The sequence below is a fragment of the Colletotrichum gloeosporioides genome (genome assembly GCF_011800055.1).
Source record: "Colletotrichum gloeosporioides strain Lc1 chromosome Unknown consensus_73, whole genome shotgun sequence".
Classification (NCBI taxonomy): domain Eukaryota; kingdom Fungi; phylum Ascomycota; class Sordariomycetes; order Glomerellales; family Glomerellaceae; genus Colletotrichum; species Colletotrichum gloeosporioides.
The window spans coordinates 201,376-214,970 of record NW_025544718.1 but is presented as its reverse complement, the minus strand read 5'-3'; positions in this window follow the sequence as shown (position 1 = coordinate 214,970).

The following is a 13,595-nucleotide window of genomic DNA, read 5'->3' as shown; positions in this document are numbered from 1 at the left end:
GACTTCCTTCTGAAAAAGAGAGATTAGATTAGGGACTTAGTTGAAGCACTATCTAACTTCTTTTATTATAAAGCTATTAGTATTAATAATAACATCTATCCCTAGGGGGCCCTTTAACTTAGTTGCTACATTAGTATATTTCTAAACTACTTTATCACTCCCTTCTAAGCCTAAAGTATAGTCTTTACTACTATATTAATTAGAGCTCTATTTATAGGACTACTATATAGTTACTATACTATAGAGAGACTCTATATTAAGTTTAGCAATCTAAAGATAGGCTACACCTCTATCACCCTATATATACTATTAACTATCCCTATATCTATAGACACTTTAAAGAATCAGCTTGCTCCTATTAAAACCTTACTACTTATAGTTAACTTAAATAGCTACTAAAATGCATTTAATAAAGATATAAAGAAACTAGTTTCTAACACTAACTTAATCTAAACTATAGATTCTAATTAGTATCTAAAGTTCTATAGCTTCTTCTATCTTTTTCCCACACTAACTAACTTCACCTTATACTTTAATCCCTACAACAAAAAGTAGCAATTTTTAAGGTTTTTTAAGGATCTTTAAATTCCTAGCCTCTAGAGCCTCTATATTAAATTTATTAACTATATAAGGGATAAGCTTATAATATTACTAGAGGGGTATTATAATATACTTTAGGAGCTTGTTCTTAAGTCTGTTGATATCACTAGAGGGGGGCAAAAGATATAGTTCTCACTCCTCAGAAGTCTTTAGTATAGCCTTAAGTTAGAGGTAATAGACTTAGGGAACTATATAGTGGATAGGTTTTATCTCTATTTATACTCCTTAGTAATATTTCTTAACTAAAGGTTTTATATAAATAGCTCTAAGGAGATTAAAGCTATATAGTTATTATTAGATAGATTAGAAGAGTTAGAAGTGTTCCCTTAGTTAAGATAATCTCATAATAACTAAGGTAGAGTTAAAATAACATATAAGATTACTGCATCTATAAAGGTTATAATACCTACTCACTTAAGGTAAAGCATTCTTATTCCACTCTAACCTACTTTAGTAATATATAAGCTATATATCTAGCTCTCTATCCTATCACTTATTACCTATAGATCTATCCTTAAAGTCCTAACTGCTAAGCATACTATATACGCACTAAACACATAAATATCTAAGTATCCTTTCGCTTATTACTAACATCTCACTTATTATATCGCTATCTACCGCTAGGCTTTATCAATAATAATATCACCCTTATTCTTAACACTAATTAAGAGGCTTTATAGCTTAGTAGTAGAGCGCTCCTCTAGCTAAGGAGAAGATCTAAGTTTAAATCTAAGTAGGGTTATTTATTTTTTCCTTTTTTCTTATATTTCTTTTTGCTCTTTCCCCCCCTCCTTATAATTAGCTAGCTAATACCTTCTACCTCAGCCCTATCACCCCACCTCGCTATCTAAGCTAAGCTGATAGCAGCAAGCCCCACTCTTATCCTAAGTCTAATAATATCGCCCATAAGTATTACTCCTCGCTAACTCAGCAATCTACTAAGCTAACTCCTAACACTTAATATATATTAAAAGGCCTAAATAGGAGAATAATAATAAGCTAAATCACTAGTTAAAAGCCTATTAGCTTAATTAGTTAAGCACTCCTCTAGTTAAAGAGAAGATCTAAGTTTAAATCCTAAGTAAGCCTCTTTTTTATACCCTCTATCGCTTATCTATTTCTTCCCTATTATGCCACTATAGGGGTGCAGCAGCATAGCAGCTAGTTATAATACTAGTTTAGGATATACCTATAAGCTGCTACTAAGCTGAGCAGGTTTAATTCATATATATACCTAAAATAACTATCATACACACAAGACCACAGCTGCACATACCTTAAAAGTGTGAAACATCACAAAAATATCACTAGTTAGGATAAGAGGCTTACTAGCTTAATTAGTAGAGCTCCCCTCTAACTAAGGGGAAGGTCTAAGTTTAAGTCCTAAGTAAGTCATAACTTTTACAGCTTTTTTCTATACAACCTTTTACCCTAATCTTAAATATCTAATCTATTTTATTATAAGCCTCTCTATTAGCAATAAATATCTTATTTAGGTTTTATTTTATTTATACTTTTAGTTCTAAGCTATCAAAGTGCAATACCTTATATATACTTATAAATATATTAATAAAATTCCCTCTCCTATAAGGCACCACCTAGCCTCATATTATATACTATATCTAGGTCTCTCATATCTCTAATTCCTATTTATACTCTCCTTCCTTAGGATAATAGTCCTATTAGCGAGGTATATAACCTTTCGACATAATAGTTAATATATCCCCTACGTAATAGCTTAACAAAAGAGGCTAGTAGAGAAATATATCACCTAGCTCCTATCAGATTTACCTGCTGAAATTAGAAAAGAAAAACTAAAAGCATCTACATCTCCTACTTAATTCCTATTATCTCTATTCCCTTATTCACCTATTTATTATATTTATATAACCTTATCGATCCTTAATAATACTCACGCAACACTCCATCTAGATACTATCCTAGCTATTAAAGACCACGCTAATAAAGTCATCTAGTTGTTTTATAGCTAACTATAGCTCTCAGAGTATCTAGAGGAGGTCCCCTTAAAGCTACAGCTGCAGGTCTATATTTTAGGGGCTGTTATAGTTACTTTTTGAGGTAACCTAACCTAGCTCACATAATATCTAGTTACTACACCCCTTATGCTCTATAGCGCTATTAGCATTATAAGCCTCATACTATCCCTACGTTATACTATACTAATCTTCTTTATTATCTTAGCTATATTATAAGCTGTCCTACTTAAACCCTTCTTCTAGGGGAATAAAGCAGAGTAGAGGAACTATATTATCCTCATAACTATAACAAGAGCTAGCTAAGCTAAATCCTTTCTCTTAGCTACAGTCCTAAATTCACACAACCTAGGCGTAACCTCTAGTGTTTCTAATAAGGAGCAAATAGTTAATATAATTATCAGCATTAAATAACAGAGAGGGTTATTAATATTACTAGAGAGGATATTTATTATAAGCTAGTAGTAGTTTAAAACTTATATATCACCCTTACTAGAGAAAGTTACCTTAGCTTAGAGGAACCTATTTATAATAAGGCAGGGGATATTAGTGAAGGGGAAGCTATTACTAAAGTTAATAGCTCTACACTTCTAGCAGAACGCCTAGTTATATAGCATATTCTCATGCCTAATCTATACCTCCTACATAACACACCTCAGCAAGCTAGGTAGGCTTATAACTACTACATATATATATCTCCTATATAAGCAGATAATAGTTATAGACGATAGGTAGCCCTTAATAGTATTAAATGCCTACTTAATACTAGCAGTATATAGTTAGCTTATAAGTATAGTAACCTACTCATCCTAGCTAAGCTTACTACTAGCTATAGCTACCTATAGTTAATCTAACTAAATAAAGTAGACTAAAGTAACTATAGCCTACCCCTTCCTAATAGTAATAAAGCAGACTAGCTTAGCAGTATAGTTATATCTAGTATATAGCTTTAACTTAGCTATCTTTAAGTATAAGCTACTTAATATAAAAGCTTAAGTTAGCTCCTATAGCGCCTTACTTATAAAGGCCTCTAGCGTAGCCTCCTACATAGTAATAGCAGACTTATATACTACTATCTAGTTAGAAGTAATTAGTATACTTATAAGCTTAGCCACCTCCTATAGCCTACGCTATAGCTAGCTTATTATAAACAACTTCATCTAGGGGATCTATATCTCATATAAAAGCTCTACTATAAAGCTTATTATATCTAAAAAGCTCTTAAAGATATCCTCACCTAGCTAGTCAAACTAAATATCTATCTTATAGCTAGTTACTATACTATTACTATAATAGTAGTAAAGCTTATTAATATATAGTAGCATAAGCCTACCTATTTTAGCTAAGTATAGCTATAGCTATATATTTATAATAGTGCTACTACTAGCTAAGCTATCTAAACCTAAAACTATAAAGTTAATATAAGGCTATACATCAGACTAAAGGCTATTTAATATACTAAATAGCTAGAGCACTATTATTAAGAGGTAGCGCTTATAGCCTATAAATATATACCCTCCTAGCTAGTTAAGAACTATAACAGCCTCACTATAAGCTAAGTTAAAGCTGCACTCCCCCCTAGCTATATAGCACCACTCTATCTCGCTAAGTACTAGTTTAAATATATAAGAGTATACACATATCACCCTAGGGAAGACCTAAAGTAGAATAAAGTAGAAAAGGTAGATATATAACTCATACTTAGCACAAAAGAAATATATAAGCTAGAAAATAGAACAGATTATAGCAGCAAATATCCGCTCCACGCAGCATATATAGTAGATATTTAGTAAGATAACCTACTCTATTTAGTATATAAACTCCTCCTAATAAATAGTAGTTTCTAGCTTTTATCTCTTACGCGCAAATAACTTAGACTATTTTAAGCTCCCTAGCATCAGTTAGCTATAGATACGCTATAATATAGCCTCCCGCTTATCTCTTATATATAATAAGGTAGATATATAGGATATTAGCGCTATCAGCACAGCTATTATATATCCCTTTATTACAAAGAGGGCGTTTAAGCTATAGCATACACTTCACTTAATATTAAAGTAACCCTAAAAGTAGCTAAACGAAAGCATATTAGCGCTATTATTATAATCACTTATATTACCCCTTATAGCTATATATAGGAGGTCTAAGAATATAAGCAGCTAGCTAACTAAGAAGTTACTATACCTAAAATAAAAAGCCTAGAAGTAGAATATATAGTTATAGCTACTAAGGAATATCTAAACTACTATATTCCAGTCTACTAAGAGGCATTATATCTAGCCCCTATCTAACTAGCTATAAATATAAACAGTAAGTATATAAGAGATAGTAGCAATATTATCTAGGCTAAACCTAAAGCTAAGCTTAATAACTAGCTTATAAAGCTTATCGCTCTCCCTAAGTATCTATTAGTATATCTAGTTATTAGCATTATAAAGGTAGCTATCCTCCTCTTATATTATAGGGCTTATACTACTCTTACTATTACTATTATTAAGGATAAAACTATTTAAACTAACTTAGATATTATTCTCTACTACTATATCCCTATCCTCCTCATCCTAGCTTATATCTACTTTACTATCTAACTCCCTAAAAGTATATATCTCTTACAACAGGTTAAAGATCTCCTCCCTAACCTTAATCTCTAGGTTTATACTATAGTTATATATATAAAAAGCTAGCTTATAGTATCACTAATATAATTTAACATCTTACTTACTAAAGACTTATACTACCTATCTATTTATAAACTATATCTAGAAGATATACTACTATATAAAGCTTATACGCTAGCTATCCTTACTACTAAGCTATTAGTATATATTAACGCCCTCACTAAGCAGCTATAATAACTAGAAGATACTTATAATATAAGATATAAGTTTATAAACTAGTCTAATCAGCATTCTACTATATAATAAACTCTACTACTACACCTCCTACTAGCTATAGCCTACTAATATTATTAACTAGGTTGTATTACCTACTAATAAGTATATAATAATAAACTAAACCTCCTACATACCAGCCTACATAATCCTAAACGTACGTCCTATTATATTAAATAAGATACTACCTATATACTTCATACTATAAGGTGCGCTATACCTTTAGAATAAGATAATAATATTATTAAGAAGCAGCACACTAAGTCTTATAATTAGGTAGCCTAGCTTACCTATAATACTAAAGAAGTTAAAGAAGAACTATAGGATAAAGGTATCTATAACTTTAGCCTACGTTACCCCTACTAATTAGGCCTTAAAATTAATTATATGCTTTACCTAAAGTATATTAAAGATATTAGCTAGCTTAAAAATATTTAATAACACCTTAGAGATAAACTATATTACTATTCTTAGGTTATATTAGCTTCCCTACTGCTTATATATACTATATACGCTAAGTAGTCTTAATGCTCACTATAAAGCTAATAGTAACTAATAAAGTGCTTAACCACCTATCTCTACAGTCCACTACACATACTAAGCATATTAACCTTATCTTCATAATTACAACCTTTATTATCTATTACTTTATTAAAGCCTACTTCATAGTAATTATCCTCCTCAACAGCTAAGCTATCTCTCTACAACTTATAAATAAGAGGTACTATAAGGTTAATACTAATAGATATATTAATAGGGGAGGCAGTATATAAGTCTTACTATAATTCTAGTAGTCTGATTTAACTATTTTAAATAAGATTAATTATAATATAGTCCTTAGTAGATACTACAGACTGCTAAGTCTTTACCTTTTATCTAAGCCTAAGCGTAAGGAGGGCTATACTACTTTATTCTCAGTGAGGATATCACCTAGCTAATAGAATATAAATATAATATTAAAACATTCTAATATATCTCCTTATAATACCCTATCTCTTAGGAGTAGAATTTCATTTAATTTATTTTACTATAGAGAGGAAAAGTATAATATACCCTTAGCTTAAGGAAAAAGCCTATCCTAAGTACTTATTATCTAGCATAATATAACAACTAGGAAAGTATAAGATAGTAATAAGATATTACATAAAAGCTACTCTAAGATCTTAGAATATAAGGTGTTATATAACCTATACCTAAAGAATAGAGATAGGTATATAGATATATAGGATAAAAAAAGCCCTAAGGGGCTTATTTACAGTAGTAAGATAAGTAGATATAAAGCTTTAATCCAAAGTATAAAGCTGAGTAGTCTTAAAAAGGGAGATAGAGAGAAAAGCCCCTTAGAGCTTCTTTACAGTAGCAGAATAAGCAGATATAAAACTTTAATCTAAAGTAAAAAGCTATAGAGTCTTATAAGAGGAGAAAAGTAGAAGCCTCTTAAGACTTATTTATAGTAGTAAAATAAATAGATATAAAGCTTTAATCTAAAGTAAAGAGCTAAATAGTCTTAAAAAGAGAGATAGAGAGAGAAGCCTCTAGAAGCTTTTTCTTTATATAAGTATTCTTATAGAAAAGGGAATATAAGCCTTAAAGCATAAAGTTATATTATAACTAAATATAATAAATATCTACTTTACTCTCTAATATAAAAGTAAGAAATTATAATATATAGGTATATAATAGATAGATATAGTTATATTATTTAGTAGGATAAAATAAGAGGTATAAATATTAAAAATAAAACACACTTATAATATTATAGCTTAAAGGTAAAGTTCTTTCTAAGCATCCTTTCAGACTACCCCCCTACACCTTATCACCTTCTCTCTCCTCTAATCCCTAAGTAGCTAGCTAGCTAAAAAAACCCCCCTTAAGCCTAATAAAGCTACTAATCTATCGCTTTCCTATCTTAAGACCTAATTTCTAAGCTACTATTATTATTCTACTAAAAAGAGTAGTAGCTAGCAATAGGAGCCTCACAGCTAACAAAGTAGTTTTTAACCCCTTTCACTAGCTATTAAACAGCTAATAGGGGGAGATTAATAAAGCCTACCCTTTTATATCTAATAGCATATAGAGCATCTTAGCGCAGCTAAAGCTAGCTTTACAGCCTATTAGCTTATAGCTACCTATATCCTCCTACACTAATAGAGGTAGGATATTAGCTACTAAGCTTAAGCGTTTTTAATAGCACTATAAACTAAAGCTAACACTCTTATTAGCACTATAATCATCTTTATTATTAGTAGTTATATTCTTAGCTATTAAAATTAAGCTAAAGAGGGGAAGTTTTAGAAGATCTATAAAAGAGATAAAAACCTCCTTAATCCTATATTATAACTTAAGGAGTCTAAAGTTACTATTCTTAACAAACTAGTTACTTATCTTAAAGAGGGTAGCATAAAAAGTATTTATAAGTATATAGGCCTACACTTAGCAGAGGTCTCTATTAATATTAACTAATATCCCCTACTTAGGCCTAAATATATCTATCACTATATCACTAGCATCTATAATACCTCAGATAACACAGAAGATGCATACCTAGCTAATATAGCTGAAGCAGACACTATAGTCAGACTTATTAATAAGGGTAACATTTTCTATAGTTAAGGCCTACACCTCCTACACCTAGAAGGCATCTATATTATATATCGCAAAATTAAGTATATACTACTAAAGCTATACAGCTATATTCTCAGTATAAGCAATAGAGCCCCTATATACACTAAGGTTATTAAGAGCAGCCTAAATATACTTAAGCAGTAGAGGCTTATTCTTAAACTTAAGGTTTATATCTATAAGTTTAGCTACACTTCTGCTATTAATCTAACTAATAACTTAGTATAGTATATAGACTGTAGTCTCTATCTCTAGCCTCCTAAGATATAAGAAGCGCCTAAGGTTAATAAAAGAGAGGTTAGGCGCTACTAATATAGTAGTATAAACCCTCTTATAGGCTTTATTATCTAATATCCTAAGGAGCCTTACTATACATTAAAGGGTAGTATTAGTATTATTATAGCTATTAGTAGGGAAAAAAGCAGCCTTAATAACATCTTAAGCGTAAGCTTCCCTATTACTATTACTAATAGGTAGGGCTACAGACAGCATATTCTAATCGCCTAGCCTTATATCTTATATCATATTAAGGGGGAGGGCATTAAGCGTATTAAGCACTATCTCAAGCATCACAAACTAGTAGCTATTAATATAGAGGCTAGCTATCCACTTAAAGGTTAATATATTAAAGGTCTCTAAGCCTAAGCGCATTTAGCACCAGTAGGTAGCTATATCCTACTACTACTTATAGTTCTATAATATAACAAGCTAGTAAGTTAGGAAGCCCTTCTTACTATTAAGCTATAGTCCTACTATAAGCTTATAGTTAATAGTAATATATATACTAAGCTTAGTAATATCTAACGCTACTAATATAAGCTATTTCTAGATCTATCTATAGTTATCAAATAGGCTTAAGTCTTAACAGTTAACATATAGTCTTATATTAAGGTCTAAAAGTAGCTTATCTATTATTATAGGTTAAACTAATACTACCTTTACTTCTTAACGTATACATAAGAGGGTTTTATAACTCACCTTTATTATATAGCTTATATATCTACTAAGCATCTAACTCTATAGCACTTATTATTTTTATATATTCCTAAAGGGCGTAGAGATAGTACTAACTAGCTATAACCTCAACCTTAGTCCTATTTATATCAGCCTATTAGAGCAACAGGTGTTCCCTAACGTCTTCTTTACTACTATCTTAGTTATCTTACCTATTTTTAAAAGCTTAATAGATATCCTTAGCGCTATATAGGATAAATATATAGTTTTTAGGCGCGCTACGCTTAAGGCTAACCTTCATAAAGACGTCCTAGAGTTTATACATATAAGAGGGTTTAATTTAATAGTTACTACCCCTACTCCACGTTATATCTATAATATCAATATATAGTCTTATAATAGCTAATAAGTAAGGCTTTGCAAGTTCCTACACTAACTTTTAATCCTAGAAGGGCTTATTAGACGCTTATTATTTATAGCTATAATATATAGAAGTTATATCCTCAGCGCTACGCTTACGTTTTATTATAATAATAATACTACTAGGTATAATAAGGTTTATAAATATTCTATAGCATAAGTAGGTGATATATCTATATATAGGAGGTCTTAATACGCTAGTAAATAGGAAGAGGGTGTTATGATACGTTCTTTCTAAGTTTATATCTTTAGGCTAGCTTATAGTTAGCTATATTAAGGTTAGGCAGACTATATTATTCTACTGCGCTCTTCTTTTATACTCCTTTATAAGTCTCATAATAGATGCAGCATCTAAGCAGCCTTCAATTAGAATTTCTATATAGTTAGTGCTAGCTGCTTAGGAATATTATATGCCCCTCCCTCCCTCCCTCCCCCTCTCCTCCTTTCTATCTACCTTCCTATACGCACTTAGCTTATATTCTACTTTAGGAATATATATAAGTACTATTCCTATTTAGGATTTACTTCTATCTTTAGTTTCTCTACCCTTATTATATTATTATAACTAGAGCTAAGTAATAATTATATGCAGCCTATAGGGGAAGGGGTAGAAGTAATCTAAGGCTTAGATACTTAGATTTACTAGTCTAAGTAGCTATAAAAGAAAGCCCTTAAGGGCTTTAGGTGAGGGGGATACTATAATATAGAATATCTTTCGCTTCTTAGAAGATCCTACACATAGTGAATTTCGCGCAGACGAGGCTTAGGGGAAACTCTAGTAAATAGATATACTTATAAGACGCCTAGATATAAGCCTACTAACTATATCTATTAATATCATTTATTCTTAGCTTAGCGTGAGAAGAAAACATTATTATATCTATTATCTGCCTTCAACCCCTTAGTATCTTTACCTCTATCCCTATCTGCACCTAGGCTAACCCTAGTTATTATCTAATAATATATACTAGATATCCTCAGCAGCTTATAGGATAATTATATAGTATTTAAGGTATAAAACTATTTAATTTATAATCTAGTCTATAGTATATATACTAATAAGTATCCTAGTAGAAGCTAGGATAGAGGGCTATACCTACTATAATTACTATATACTTATTTATATTAATAAGCTTCAGACTATATATGCCTATAACCTCTCCCCTTCTAATATACTACGCTCTTTTAAGATGTTCTTATAGTCAGTTAGTACTTATATAAGTTATAGTAGAAGTCTACACTCTTTATAGATAAGCTGCATAACTTATCTAGTAAGCTATAAGTGCGTATTTTTCATCTTTAGCAAGATATAGATAAGAGGCTAAAGATAGAATTAGAGATATAATAAATACTCTCTCTCTCTATAGCTGATATCTTTCGTTAAGGATATCTAATAGAGGTTTAATAATATTCTTACCTATACTATCCTATTAGTTGCTACGTAACGCTAATATATACGTATATTAGACATAGTGGATGAAATATTATTCTAGTTAATTAATAATTTTCTCTAGTAAATTATAAGATTTATTATAAGCTATAGGAATAGAGAGGGTATAGCTCCTTAATAAACTAGCGTTATATAAGACTTAATAGGTTATTTTAACCTATATATAACTACACCTATATATTAAGGGTTAGAAGGCGCTGCTAATCAGTTAGAATATAGTTCTAATCTATTTAAATTTATATAGTATGCTATATTTAGTCTCAGCCTAATAGGGATAATATAGCTAGTGGAGTGGTGGTTATAATAGGTAGGTATATGTTTACAAAGAATATAGAATAATAGTATAATAAAGAAATTATAGAAGTTTATAGAGGTAGCAAGTAAGCTTATTTAAAGTTAGGATTACTTCTTCTTAATATATATAAACTATTTATATTATTTCCTCTTATATTAAGATACCCCTTATAGAGCTATTTGCTATTTACTTTATCTAAGCTATAAGTTTAGTGAGGCAATTAAGTATAATAGTTAATAGTAGATAAGCTATTATATAATCAGCTGCAGTATATTAAGTAATCACAGATAGAGTTAGTAATACCCTTAATGCACTAGATTATTTATTTATCCCTTTCCTTATATTACCTAATCTATCTATATATCCCTATATACTTTATTTCTACTTAAGTCTACTGCGCAAGAAAATATCAGAGTTACTTACTATTACGTTTTGCAGTATTTAATACTATCTACTACTATTAACTAGTTAAATAATATAGTTTATAATATAAGCAGCCCTCCCTCTTATCCTTCTTCTAGATTTAGCTAGTATTAACATATTAGTTTCTCCCTAACTGACGCAACATAATATCTAAGCCTACTTCTAGCTAGGTATAGACACACGCTCTAATCACCCTCCCTTCTAGATATCTAAATAGTTATATCTATCTACTCTTACTACTAAGCTACTTCTATATCTTCTTTCCCTACCTTATAAATACTATATATATTAGCTATTCTCTTATCTCCCTATTAGGGCTATATATACTACTTATAATAATTTATATTAAATCTAAACTATTCTCTAGTTTCCTATTTATTTACTGCTATCTATATACCTTTTCTTTAATAGAGGGGAGATATAGGGGAGCATCTACTGATTATACTTACTATATATAATATATAGAGTAAAATAAAATACCTTATAGTTTACTTTAACTATCTAATTAGCTATATTTAAGGGTAAGAAGCTCTATAGAGGCTATAAGATTAACTAGCTATATATAAACCTAAGGATCTACCTAAGGTTAAGTGAAAAGATAGGTAAGTATACATATAAGATTTAAAGCATTTCCTCTCTTAAGTAATTATTAGGAGAGTATTATAAATAGGTAGATTTTGCTTTATTTAGTTTCCACTTAGGTTATAAAAGCTATCAGAAGCTTCTAGCTAAGTTAGTTAGGTTATCCAGCTTTAATAGTTAAGTCCTAGAAGCCCCTAGGGGCTTCTAGCTAATTAGGTTAGGTTATCTAAATTCTACTACTAAGTCCTAAAAGCCCCTAAGGGCTTATAGCTAACTATAGCAGGGCATCTAAGATCTATAGTTAAGTCTAACTTCTAAGAAGCCTTAAGGGGCTTCTCACTAAATAAGCTAAGTTATCTAGAGGATAACTATTATAGTTAAGTATAGTTAAGTACTAAAAACCCTAAGGAGCTTCTAGCTGATTAGGTTAGGTCATCTGAATTTTATAATTAGGTCCCTCAAAGCCCCTAAAGGCTTCTAGCCAAATAGGCTAAATTATCTAAAAGCTATAGTTAAGTTTAAGAAGCCCTAGGGGGCTTCTTACTAAATAAGCTAAGCTATCTAGAGGACTACTATAGTCTAAATCCTAGAAGCCCTAAGAGGCTTCTAGCTATATATGATAGGTTATCCAGATTCAAATAATTAGGTCTAAGAAGCCCTCAGAGGCTTTCTTCTAGCTATATATATCATTCAAACTTTATAGGTAAAGTCCTAGAAGCCCTCCCTACTAGTAGGCTTATAGATACCTATAACCAGTCTATTCTAGACGTAAAATCTAATATATATTATCATCTAATATATTTTCCCTTTACTAGCCCCCTAGTACCCCCCTTCTGCATCACTCATTCGTTAGCCCTAAAGAGGCCTCTTTCCAGCCTGAATCCTAGCCCTAACCTAACCTATATTAACTAGTAAAACAGCACTACTTACCTTTACTATAAATTACTTATTAAATCTAAAACTAATTACTTTAGCTTCTAAAAACTTAATCTACTATAGTTTATAACTTATAACTTAGACTATAACCTAATATACTATTATAATATATTAATCTCTAACTTCTATTAGTAGACCTTACTATTAGATAGCTAACTATAAAAATTAAACTTTTAAAAACTATAAAATATTACTTAATATTTTATATCTTACTACTTAAACTAATACTATAAAGATTATATATAAATAATTTTATTATTATAGAAGATAATAAATTNAGGATTATAAATAAATAACTTTATTATTATAGAAGATAATAAACTAAAGTATAAAGTAGAAAAGCTATTTAATTACTAATATAGAGATAATAAATAGGAATACTTTATTAAATAGAAAAACTATAGATATAAAGATAATATATAGGAACT